Raw genomic sequence first — 12,062 nt, 5'->3', positions numbered from 1 at the left:
GACAACTTCTACTAGGGTGCTGCAGAGGGAAAATGTGGGGTTGGAGCCTCCACACAGAGTCCCCACTGGGGCACTGCCTAGTCGAGCTGTGAGAAGAGGGCCATGATCCTCCAGAACCCATAAGGGTAGATCTACCAACCGCTTGCACCATGTGCCTGGAAAAGCTGCAGGCACTCAAAACTAAAAGCCTAAGAAAGCAGCCATGGGGCTGTACCCTGCAGAGCCTCAGAAGCAGAGCTGCTCAAGGGCTTGGGACCCACACCTTGCATCAGTGTGTCTTGGATGTGAGACATGGAGTCAAAGGAGATTTTGGAGCTTTAAGATTTACTAGCTGTTTCTGCTTAGTTTCAGACTTGCATGGTTTCTGTAGCCTCTTGGTTTTAGCCAAATTATCTCATTTCTAATGGGAGCATTTACTCAATGCCTGTCCCTCCATTGTATTTTGGAAGTAACTAAATCATTTTCGACTTTACAGGCACATAGTTGAAAGGGACTTCCCTTGTCTCAGATGAGACTTTGGACTTGGACTTTTGAGTTAATGCTAGAATGAGTTATGACATTAAGGGACTGTTGGGAAGACATGATTGATTTTGAAATGTGAAAGAGACATGAGATTTCAGAGAGGTAAGGGATAAAATAAGATGGTCTGGCTCTGTGTTTCCACCCAAATCTCATCTCATATTGTAATCTCCAAATGTTGGGGGAGTGACCTGGTGAGAGGTGATTTAGTCATGGTGGTAAACTTCTCTTTTGCTGTTCTTGTGATAGAATTCTCACTATCTCACTTGTGATACCGTTGGTTTGATAAATGTGTGGCACTTCCCACTTCTCTGTCTTTCTCTCCTACCACCATGTAAGATGTGCCCTGCTTCTCCTTTGCTGCCATAAGTGTAAGTTTCCCGAAACATCCACAGCCATGGAGAATTGTGAGTCAATTAAACCTCTTTTCTTCACAGATTACTCAGTCTCAGGTAGTTCTCTATAGCAGTGTGAGAATCGACTAATACACCATCTACGACAAACCAACAGCCAATATTTTACTAAATGGGCAAAAATGGGAAGCATTCTCTTTGAGAACTGGAAAAAGTAAAGGATGCTCACTCTTACCACTCCCATTCAACATGGTATTGTAAGTACTAGCCAGAGCAATCAGGCAAGTGAAAGAAATAAAAGGCATCCATATAGGAAAGGAAGTCAAACTATTTCTCTTCATGGGCAACATGATTTTATACCAGTAAAACTCCCTAGACTGCCAAAAGGCTCCTGGAACTTGTAAGTGACTTCAGTAGAGTTTCAGGAAATAAAATTAGTAACATTTCTACACATTTATAAAGTTCAAGATGAGAACCAAATCAAGACACAATTCTATTTAGGATAAACACACACAAAAATAAAATATCTAGGTAGGAGTACGCCTATCAAACAAGGTAAAAAAATCTCTACAAAACACTGCTGTAAGAAATTGTAGATGACACAAATGAAAAAAAAAATTCTACACTCACAGATTGGAAGAATCACTATTGTGAAAATAGCCCCACTGCCCAAAGCAATCTACAGATTCAAAACTATTCCTATCAAATTACTAATGTCATTCTTCTCAGAATTAGAAAAGTCTATTTTAAAATTCATATTGAACCAAAGAAAAGCCCCAATAGCCAAAGCAATCTTAAGCAAAGAACAAAGCAAGAGGCATCACATGTCCTGACCTCAAATTATACTATAAGGTTACAGTAATCAAAAGAGCATGGTAGTGCTACAAATACAAAGGTCACAGGATCCTTGGGTGTTGCTTTCCTAGCCAAAAACCTCTGTGGCTGGTGGTACGTTTGCCCATGTTGATCGGGCCTGCTGGTCTTGTTCAGCCCACTTGGTCTGGCAGAGGCTGCACTTGGCTCAGGCTACCAGCTGGATCCCATGCCTGCCAAAGGCAAACCAGGTAGAGCAGCAAGGGGTGTGTGAGCAAGTGTGTGGGGGGCCTGGCCACTTCTCACAGCCAGGCAAGCTGGCTATGGCGGGGTGGGTAGCTCCAGCTGCTGGCATGGGTGCCAGCTCCCTGTGAGGTTGCGGCTGGATCAGGCATACTGCAAGCAGCTTCCACTGTGAGCACCAGGGAAAAGGGTGGCACCCAGAAGCTTGGAGATGCCAGGAACTGCAGAACCCCAAAAACGATGTCACCACCCTGTCTTGGCAAGCTCCTAGGTCTGGGATTCCCAAAGAGCCATAGCTCTTGTCTCCTTCTCATCGCTTACAACATGGTGAGTGAGGGGGTGTGTTTCAACCCTGTTCAGATTACAGCTCTTTCAGTCCTGCCATTTGGTGGATTCCAAATTCTTGTACAACATCAAGGAAGAATGAGATATGCAGACAACTGGAGGGTGAGCAAGGTAGAGAGGTGCTTTATTGAGTACAGCTCGCAGGAGACCCAAAATGGTTAGCTCTTTTCCACAAGCAGGTCGTCCTGACAAGTGCAGCTCTTGGTGGAGAGGAGACCCAGAGTGGGTAGCTCCTATCTGTAAGCAGGTTGTCCCAATGTCTGTGTAGCCAAAGGTGAAGAGGAGACCCAGAGTAAGTAGCTCCTATCTGCAGGCAAGTCATCCCATCATCTGCGTGAGTCTGGTTGAGTTTGGGGTCTTTATGGGCTTCAAGAGGAGAAAGTTTGTGCTGATTGGTCCACAGGCAGCCATGGGCAGGCCAGGAAAAAGCACCATAATTTCTCACTCCTGTCCATGGAACTGGCAACCCAGCCCCCATTCTTCAGGCCCTTCCTGGCTTGATGGTGGAGCATCACCAGGGACCAACCCCTTTCTGCTTAGAAACCTATCTGCCTTCTGCCACTATCAACCTGCTATCTACACCACCCACAGAGCCCAGGCTGTTCATGCTGAGGGACACCTGCAGGCCCATGCTGAGCTTCCCTCAACCCACATGCTCTTTGGTGCCTAAAGTCCAGAAAGAGGGCCAAGGGAGCAGGGGCCCAGTGTGTTAGCACTGCCCTGAGTGTGCACAGACCTGACCAGTTTACAACACCACCCAGGCCCTGCTTCAACTTTGCTCTGAAATCAGAGTGGGTACTGGGAGCAGGGAGAGGCCAGGCAGGAAGAGCAGGCATTTCTGAGCCTGTGGAGGCAGGGGGACTTCCCAGGCTCTGGAGAGTGTAGGAATGCCTGGGTCTGCAGCCACAGATGGGTGGCTTCAGCTGTGCCTTGAAGGGCAGGGCTCCCTACCCTGTCAACTTGGAAGGGAATGAGGCTTCTGCTTGTTTCTGGCTCCCATTGGCTTGTGAAACATGCAACCCCAGCTGTGCCTCCCCTGCTGCAGCAGGCATCTTCACAGAGGCCATTCCAGATAGGCCACTGCTGCTATCACAAACACAGAGATCGATGAAACAGAATAGAGAACCCAGAAATAAAGCTGCACACCGATTACCATCTGATCTTTGACAAAGTTGACAAAAATAAGCAATGGAGAAAGGACTTCCTATTTAATAAATTGTGCTGAGATAGCTGGCTAGCTATATGCAGAAGAATGTAACTGTACCCCTACCTTTCACCATATGCAAAAATTAACTCAGGATGGATTAAAGATTTAAATGAAAAATCTCAAATTACAAGAATCACAGAAGAAAACCTTCAGCTCATCCTGGACATCATACTTGAGAAAGAATTTATGACTAAGGCCTCAAAAGCAATTGCAACACAAATAAAAATTGACAAGTAGGACCTAATTAAATTAAAGAGCATCTGCACAGAAGAAAAAAAGCTATCAATAGAGTAGATAGACAATCTAGAGAATGGGAGGAAATATTTGCAAACTATACATCTAAAAAAGGTCTAATATCTGAAAAACTAAGGAAATTAAATAATTCAAGAAAGAAAAATAACTTCTTTAAAAAGTGGGCCAAAGACATAAACAGACACTTCTTAAAAGAAGACAGATAAGTGGCCAGAAAACATGAAAAAATGCTCAGCATCACAAATCATCAGAGAAATGCAAATCAAAACCTCAATGGGATATTATTGTACACCAGTCAAAATAGCTATTACTTAAAAAATCAAAAAACAACAGATGCTGGTAAGGCTGTGGAGAAAAGTGAATGCTTATACACTTTTGGTGAGAATGTAAATTAATTTAGCCACTGTGGAAAGCAGTTTAGAGATTTCTAAAATAACTTAAAACAGAAATGCAATTTGACACAGCAATCTTATCACTGGGTATATATCCAAAAAACCATTTTTTTCTTAGAAAAAGACACATGTATTTGTATGTTCATTGCAGTGCAGTTCACAACAGCAAAGACATGGAATCAACCTAGGTGCCATGAATAGTGTATTGGATAATAAAAAAATGTGGTACCTATACACCATGCAATACTATGCTGCAATAAAAAAAGAATGAAATTATGTCCTTAGCAGCCACATGGATGCAGCTGGAGGTCATTATCCTAAGCCAATTAATTTAGAACAGAAAACCAAATAGTGCATTTTCTCGCTTAGGAGAGCCAAACATTGAGTACTCATGGACATAGAGATGGCAACAAATGGCAACAGTATACACTGGGGACTATCAGAAGGGAGAGGGACAGAAGAGGGCCAGATTTCAAAAATTAACACTTGGGTACTATGCTCAGTACCTAGTTGATGGGATCACCAAATCTCAGCATCAGGCAATATACCCAGGTAATAAATCTGCACATATACTCCCTGAATCTAAAATAAAAGTTTAAGAAAATTATCTTTGCAGATATTAAGTTGAAGATTTTGACATTGGAAAATTATCCTGCATTATCTGAGTGAGTCATGCATGCAATTATAAATGTCGTTGTAACAGATAGGTAGAGAGAAATTTTACCCATCCAGAAATGTAGGCGATAACCATGGAGGCCGCTACTGAAGTGATGTGGCTACAAACCAAAGAATGCTGATAGCCTATGAGAGAATGGAAGAGATGGGAAATAGACTCTTCTCTAGCACCTCTGGACAGTGTGTGGCCATCCTGCTACATTGATTTCAGCCTTGATACTAATTTCGGACTTTTGACCCTAGAACTGTGACATAATAAATGTCAGTGTTTTTAAAAATAAAATAAAGTAAAATAAAATACTGATATTTAACTCACATATATTGACTACTACTATTGGCTACTCAAAATACTATGTGTTTTCTGTTTTGTTCTATGTGGATTTATTAGGCTAGTCACTATCACCTAAGTTTATAAATATGAATAAATTGTTCTTCTTGCCCTCAAATATTTTACTATAACCATGAAAATACAGAAATATTAAAATACAATTTAATTTATATGTAATAAGTGCTATTATAGAGCTTGGATTAGTATTCCAGAAGATGAACACAACATCTAACCATTTATGTCTTTGGTGGAGGGGGATTGATGTTGGTTTGTTATATTAGGGGACATTTACCAAGAGTGTGAAATCTAAGGTCTCTCAAAGAATTAGAATAATTACATAATTAATGACTAGAGATAGAAACCCCCTACCCTTACCTTCCCACATATGTGACAAAATGAGTAATGTAAACACATGGTGTAAGTGGAACATCTGTACTCATCTGACAAAGGGCTAATATCCAGAACCTACAAAGAACTCAAACAAATTTACAAGAAAAAAACAAATAACCCCATTAAAAAGTGGGCAAAGGGTATGAACAGACCTCAAAAGAAGACATTCATACAGCCAACAGACACATGAAAAAATGCTCATCATCACTGGCCATCAGAGAAATGCAAATCAAAACCACAATGAGATACCATCTCACACCAGTTAGAATGGCAATCATTAAGTCAGGAAACAACAGGTGCTGTGGAGAAATAGGGACACTTTTACACTGTTGGTGGGATTGTAAACTAGTTCAACCATTATGGAAAACAGTATGGCGATTCCTCAAGGATCTAGAACTAGAAGTACCATATGACCCAGCCATCCCATTACTGGGTATATACCCAAAGGATTATAAATCATGCTGCTATAAAGACACATGCACACGTATGTTTATTGCAGCACTATTCACAATAGCAAAGACTTGGAGTCAACCCAAATGTCCATCAGTGACAGACCGGATTAAGAAAATGTGGCACATATACACTATGGAATACTGTGCAGCCATAAAAAAGGATGAGTTTGTGTCCTTTGTAGGGACATGGATGCAGCTGGAAACCATCATTCTCAGCAAACTATCGCAAGAACAGAAAACCAAACACCGCATGTTCTCACTCATAGGTGGGAACTGAACAATGAGATCACTTGGACTCGGGAAGGGGAACATCATACACTGGAGCCTATCATGGGGAGGGGGGAGGGGGGAGGGATACATTGGGAGTTATACCTGATGTAAATGACAAGTTGATGGGTGCTGACGAGTTGATGGGTGCAGCACGCCAACATGGCACAAGTATACATATGTAACAAACCTGCACGTTATGCACATGTACCCTAGAACTTAGAGTATAATAAAAAAAAAGATCCTCAAATTAAAAAAAAAAACAAACAAACAAAAAAAAGAAAATACAATATGCTTAAATTTTTCAACACCTAATTATCACCCTTGATCAATGGCATTTCAATACGTAAGTGCATCACTTTGCAGATGCTAATAGTGTATTAAATATGTTTGATCAATATTAAAGTAGTCAATTGCAATCTAAAAAAAAAAAGAAAAGAAAGGAGTTTAGTGTTTTATAAGAATAACATAAAAGGGAAGACAGGGCCAGCTCATAAATGTTTTAATGTTTTATTTCACAAAAACTAAAATCAGAGTCATGAAGAGGTAGGCATTTCTTGGATATTAAGAGGAATTGCGATTTAATCACATTTACATATAGATAAACTGTTCTAATAGCATTAAGGTAGATGCCCAATGTATAAATTCCAAAGAAATGAACTATTTAGGTAGGTTTTAGGAGCATTCAAGAGGCCGGCAATTGAAACACTGTCACTTCATCCTCAAAATACTTTCTTGAAATACCAAATATCTCCTTCATTTTACAGATTAAGACATTTATATTCAGACAGGTTGCATTGTTTTATTTGATTCAATTATCCCAGGTATGTATGCAAAATTGTCAATTTAAGAATTCTTTTCCCAAAAATTATAACATTTGTCCAGCAATGAATACAAATTGCTAAAGTGCTATGAGTCCATGCAGATTTGTGGCTCAAATCATAGGTTATAAATTGTACACTATGTAGTGTTCCAGATCACCCATTCTGAGAAATGATATTTCTCTGCATCTTAATAAGGGTTTAGTATACTTTGAATAAATAATAGAATGTTTACTGCTTTCTAATCCTTAACTTACTCCTTTTTAAATTAGCTTTTCCAAGTACACTTTGCTTCTGAACATAGAATCATTCCTATCTGAACTCCATGTAAGAAGAGAACACTAACTCATTACATTAAGAACAAAGGAAGTAATTAAATTTAACCTTCAAGTTTTCCAGAACAAAACATTCTAATCTTCCTCTTTCACCAAACCACTTTCTGCATCCATCACAGACTCTGCAAGCCACTACTTTGATCATACCAGCAAAAAGATGCCTGGTTATATATCCCTGTTCCCCCCTCATAGGACTGTCCAATGGAGAATTTAGGATGTATTTCAGAAATGAATATTTAAAGACGATATTACAGCTCAGTCTTCCTTCTTAGAAGAAAAAATCCAATTGTTCCATATAGTCATCCATTTTTAGCAAAGAAGAGAGATAAAAACTCAGGAGGTCATAACAATACATAACTATTTTATTAAAATCTATCTCTCCAAATGCTGGTGACTTATGAAAAAATGTGCAAATAAAATTTAATTATGCATACTATATGCTGACTGTTGCTTATTTATATTTTCTTCTCTATTTGTTTTAGACCATGAATAGTCTTGGAGTCTTGCTCAATTATTACATAAATAAGTCACAGAATGAAATCATTTTAAATCACTTTCAGTGAAAGTGATGATTAAATCTATGCCAAGAGTCAGAAAAGATTTAGAAGCTCTGTGAAGATTGAAAATTAGAAACAGAACATATAGATCCTGCTTGGAACATTAACTTTATCTAATTATACTTCTCGTAGAATATAGTCCAATTTCAACCTTCACTTTTATCCACTGCAGAGAAATCAGTTCGTTATTTCTCATTCTAGCAATTCTATGAACAAAACAGTGAGCTGCAAAATTATTTTTTCTTTTATACCATAAAGAAAAAAAGATACATATTTATTAAATTTTAATTGTTTCACTTTTTGACCTTATTTTGTAGAAGAAAACTAGCCATCATTATATATGATTGAAATATCTTGTAATGATATAAATCAAGGACCAGAAGTTTGTTTCTAAAAAAAAACAAAAACAGAAAAAGCAAAAGGGAATGCTTATTTCCCTTATAAAGGGGAAATAAACAGATAGAAAATTGCAGAGCATGCTGAGCTTTATAGAATACAATGCCGAATACTTGTATACCTTCAGACACAAATTTCCATCTTTTTATTTCATGTTCTTTTTTTGACAGGGAATCTCTTTTAATTGAAATACTATAAACAATTTTGAAGATATATTTAAATTATTCATTTTTCAAATATTGTAAGATCATAGATGTTTGTTTTTAAAATTATCGCTAATTTCTTTGATAAATTTTTATACATATAAATTTTTATATGTCTTTGATAATTTATATGAATATGAAGATATTGGAAACATTTCTTTTACATGTTCTCTTAAATCAAAGTTTAAAATCTGTCACGTAAAGAGCCAAATAGTAAATCATTTAAGACTCGTAGACCCTATGGTTTCTGTCACAACAACACAGCTGTCATTGTAGCATGCAAACATCCATCTACAATGAGTAAACAAGTGGATGTTGTGTTCCAATACAGCTTTATTTACAAGAACAGGTGGCACTCCATATTTGGCTCTTCGGTCACAGTTTGCTGACTCGTGCCTTAAGCTATTTTATTACACATTCATTGAAAACATACAAAACAGAAAACGTTTTTTGCCAGTAAATGTGGAAAGTAAGGGTCAAAGAAAATTGGAGATGACTGAGAAATAAAATTAGTTACCTGTATGCACTCACTTTGTCTTTTGTAACAGAAAAGCATAGCTAGACAGCACAAATGAAGTGGCAAGAACCTGAAACTTATCAACTTTGTGAATTTGAAATACTGAATTCTCCACTATGTAGCAAACCATATTTAATTCTGGAAGCCATGAGGATTGGATTTTCATTGAGTAAAACTTTGTCTTATTTTTAATATTTATATCTAATGCCCTTATTTTTTAATGTCAATATAAAATTGGTATTCTAACTTTTGAGATTACTGACACATAAAAATTAAGGTTTTACTAGTTTTTTATTAATTTGAGGTACATTTTTATTATACAAATCAATAAATTACAGTAATTGTTTACATGTAAGTGTAAGGTACACATACTAGTGCATTTTTTTCATTGCCGCCTTAACAAATTATCATACATTTAATGGCTTAAAACAACATTCATTTATTATCTCATAGTTCTATACGTCAGAAGTCCAAGTATAGTATAACCCAGTTGGGTCTTCTGCTTAAAGGCTCACAATGTCAAAACGGTGATATTAGCAAAGCTGTACTCTTTTTCTGGAGGTTCTGTGGATGAATTTGCTGCCAAACTCACTCAGGTTGCTGGCCATATGTAGTTCCTCGCACATGTAAGGTTGAGATCTCCATTCCCTTGCAGGCTGTCAGCCATGGGCCTGGAGGCTTTGTTCCCAACAACTGCTTGCATCGCTTCCCATGTGTTCTACATCCATCCTACCCCCACCTCCAGCAATGATAGGTAGCATTCCACTCATGCTTGGAAACTCCCTAATCTCTCCTCCTGCCACATCTATTTGATTCTACCTTGAGAAAAAAAAAAAATAGAAAAAGAAAACAAAAATCTTTGTTTTCAAGGGCTCATGTTATTAGATTTGGCTCAACCAGATAATGCAGGATAATCTCCCTGTTTTGAAATCCTTAACCTCAATGACTTTTGTAAGGCCTTTTCATCATGTACTGTAACTTATTCACAAGTTCCAGGGATTAGCTGGTAGGCATCTTTGGGGAATCATTTTACCATCTACAATTAATGAGATGATGAACACCAGCGCAGCTACTCACTGGTTTATGAAACAAATCCTTTAACTTTAATGGATCACCCATTTCATCCTCTCTCTCCTGCTTCAGGGGTAAACATACTTCTGAATTTTATGTTTATCATTCTTCATGAGAATGGAATTTCTGCTTAATGCTGTATGCACATTTTCAGCTTTAGCAGATAATAGGAGGTGGAAGATGACTTCCAAGGTGATTCATACATTTACACAACAAAAAATGTGTGTGTTCCAATTGTTCCATATACTCACCAAAAATGTTGTCATTTGCTTTTTTAAAATGTGGTGGAGATATGATACAATATGTGATTTACCTAAATAAATATTATTTAGGATAATGAGCTCCTTTTTATATGGTTATTGAATATTTTATTTTTATTCTTCAGATAAATGCCAATTTTTCTAGTAATTCATTGACTTGGTCTTATTTACTTCTAGAAGTTTTTTTATGTATTTCAATCACATATATTCTGCATGTTCTGTCTCAGTTTATGATATGCTTTAAAATTCCTTTAATATTTATGCAGAACAAAAACGTGAGAAGGAGAGGAATGACGGCATGGAGTAGGAAGGATGTGCAGAGGGACATTCTCTGAGAATACCTGTTTGTATAAATCGGATTTTAGAGCCATGTTAACATTTTACCTCCTCAAATACAAATTGTAATGTGAATAAGCCTTCAGGACATTGTGTTAAGTGAAATAATCAGGCAAAGAATGACAAATACCACCTGATCTCACTTATGTGTGGCATCTAAAAGAGTTATACTCATAAAAGTAGAAAGTAGAATGGTGGTTAGCAGAGGCTGGGGATTGGAACACTGGAGAGATATTGGTCAAAGGATATAAAATTTTAGTTTAACAGGAGGAATAAGTTGAAGAGATCTATTTTACATTTTGGTGACTATAGTTAATAAGAATGTATGGTAGGTATACTTGAAAACTGCTGAGACTGAATTATGTGTTCTCATAGCAAAAAAATGGTAAGTATGTGAAGTAGTACATATGTTAATTACCTTGATTTAGCATTTTCACAATCTATACATATATAAAACGTGTTGCACACTGAGTATATACAATTTTATCAAAAATGCTTTTAAAAACTTAATGAAATAAAATGGATAAGAAAAAAATGGATATTTAAAAGAAAATAATTATTTCTCTCACCTATATTCACAAAGGTATTATACACTTTTTTGTTAATTTTATAGCCTGCTTTAAATATTTTTAAAACATAGACTTTTAAAATTTCCTCTTTTTTCTGTTACAAGAAATATCCAGTTCTGTTTCTCCAAGGAGGAAACCCATTTTCTAATTTCATTTACTAAAGAAATGCTTCAGCCTCTACTGATTTGTCTTTACTTGAGGCTGTCCCTGAGCTCTCTCCCCTCTCTTCATTTAAATATTACCAATCTCTCCATAACACAAATCAAAATTTAGTTACCAAGGTCCATTAACCGTGAGTAATTTCACAAAGCACAAGTTTCACTGCTAGCGCTTCTCTCATGTTAATCACATTCGACTAAGAGGTGCACCTCATGCTCAGAGACTAACCACGGCTCTTCTTTCAATGTCTGTTGGTGAAGGGTCACTGTGCTTCTCTTTCTCAGTTCACACACAGACAGCCAAGCATTTAATTGTGTTGTCTCCTTGTGTCCTAACGCTATATTCATGTGAGACTTTATTTAAAAATGGATAAACAAATGAGAAATTGACCCACAGAAAATGAAGGTGCAGAAAAAAAATAAAAAGAAGAAAATAAACATGATAATGCTGGAAGTGAACCAAATGTAAATGGAATTAGAGAAGAAATAGCTGACCCTGGGAATGTTGACACTGTTGCTGTTGGAGGGACTCTAGATATACAACCAGAGGAATTTGATGAAGGTGGATTTATTGGCATAAATGAGAAAAGTAGTTTGACAAAT

Source organism: Mandrillus leucophaeus, unplaced genomic scaffold (assembly GCF_000951045.1).
Source record: "Mandrillus leucophaeus isolate KB7577 unplaced genomic scaffold, Mleu.le_1.0 Scaffold758, whole genome shotgun sequence".
NCBI lineage: Eukaryota > Metazoa > Chordata > Mammalia > Primates > Cercopithecidae > Mandrillus > Mandrillus leucophaeus.
Note: the sequence above shows the minus strand (reverse complement) of the source record.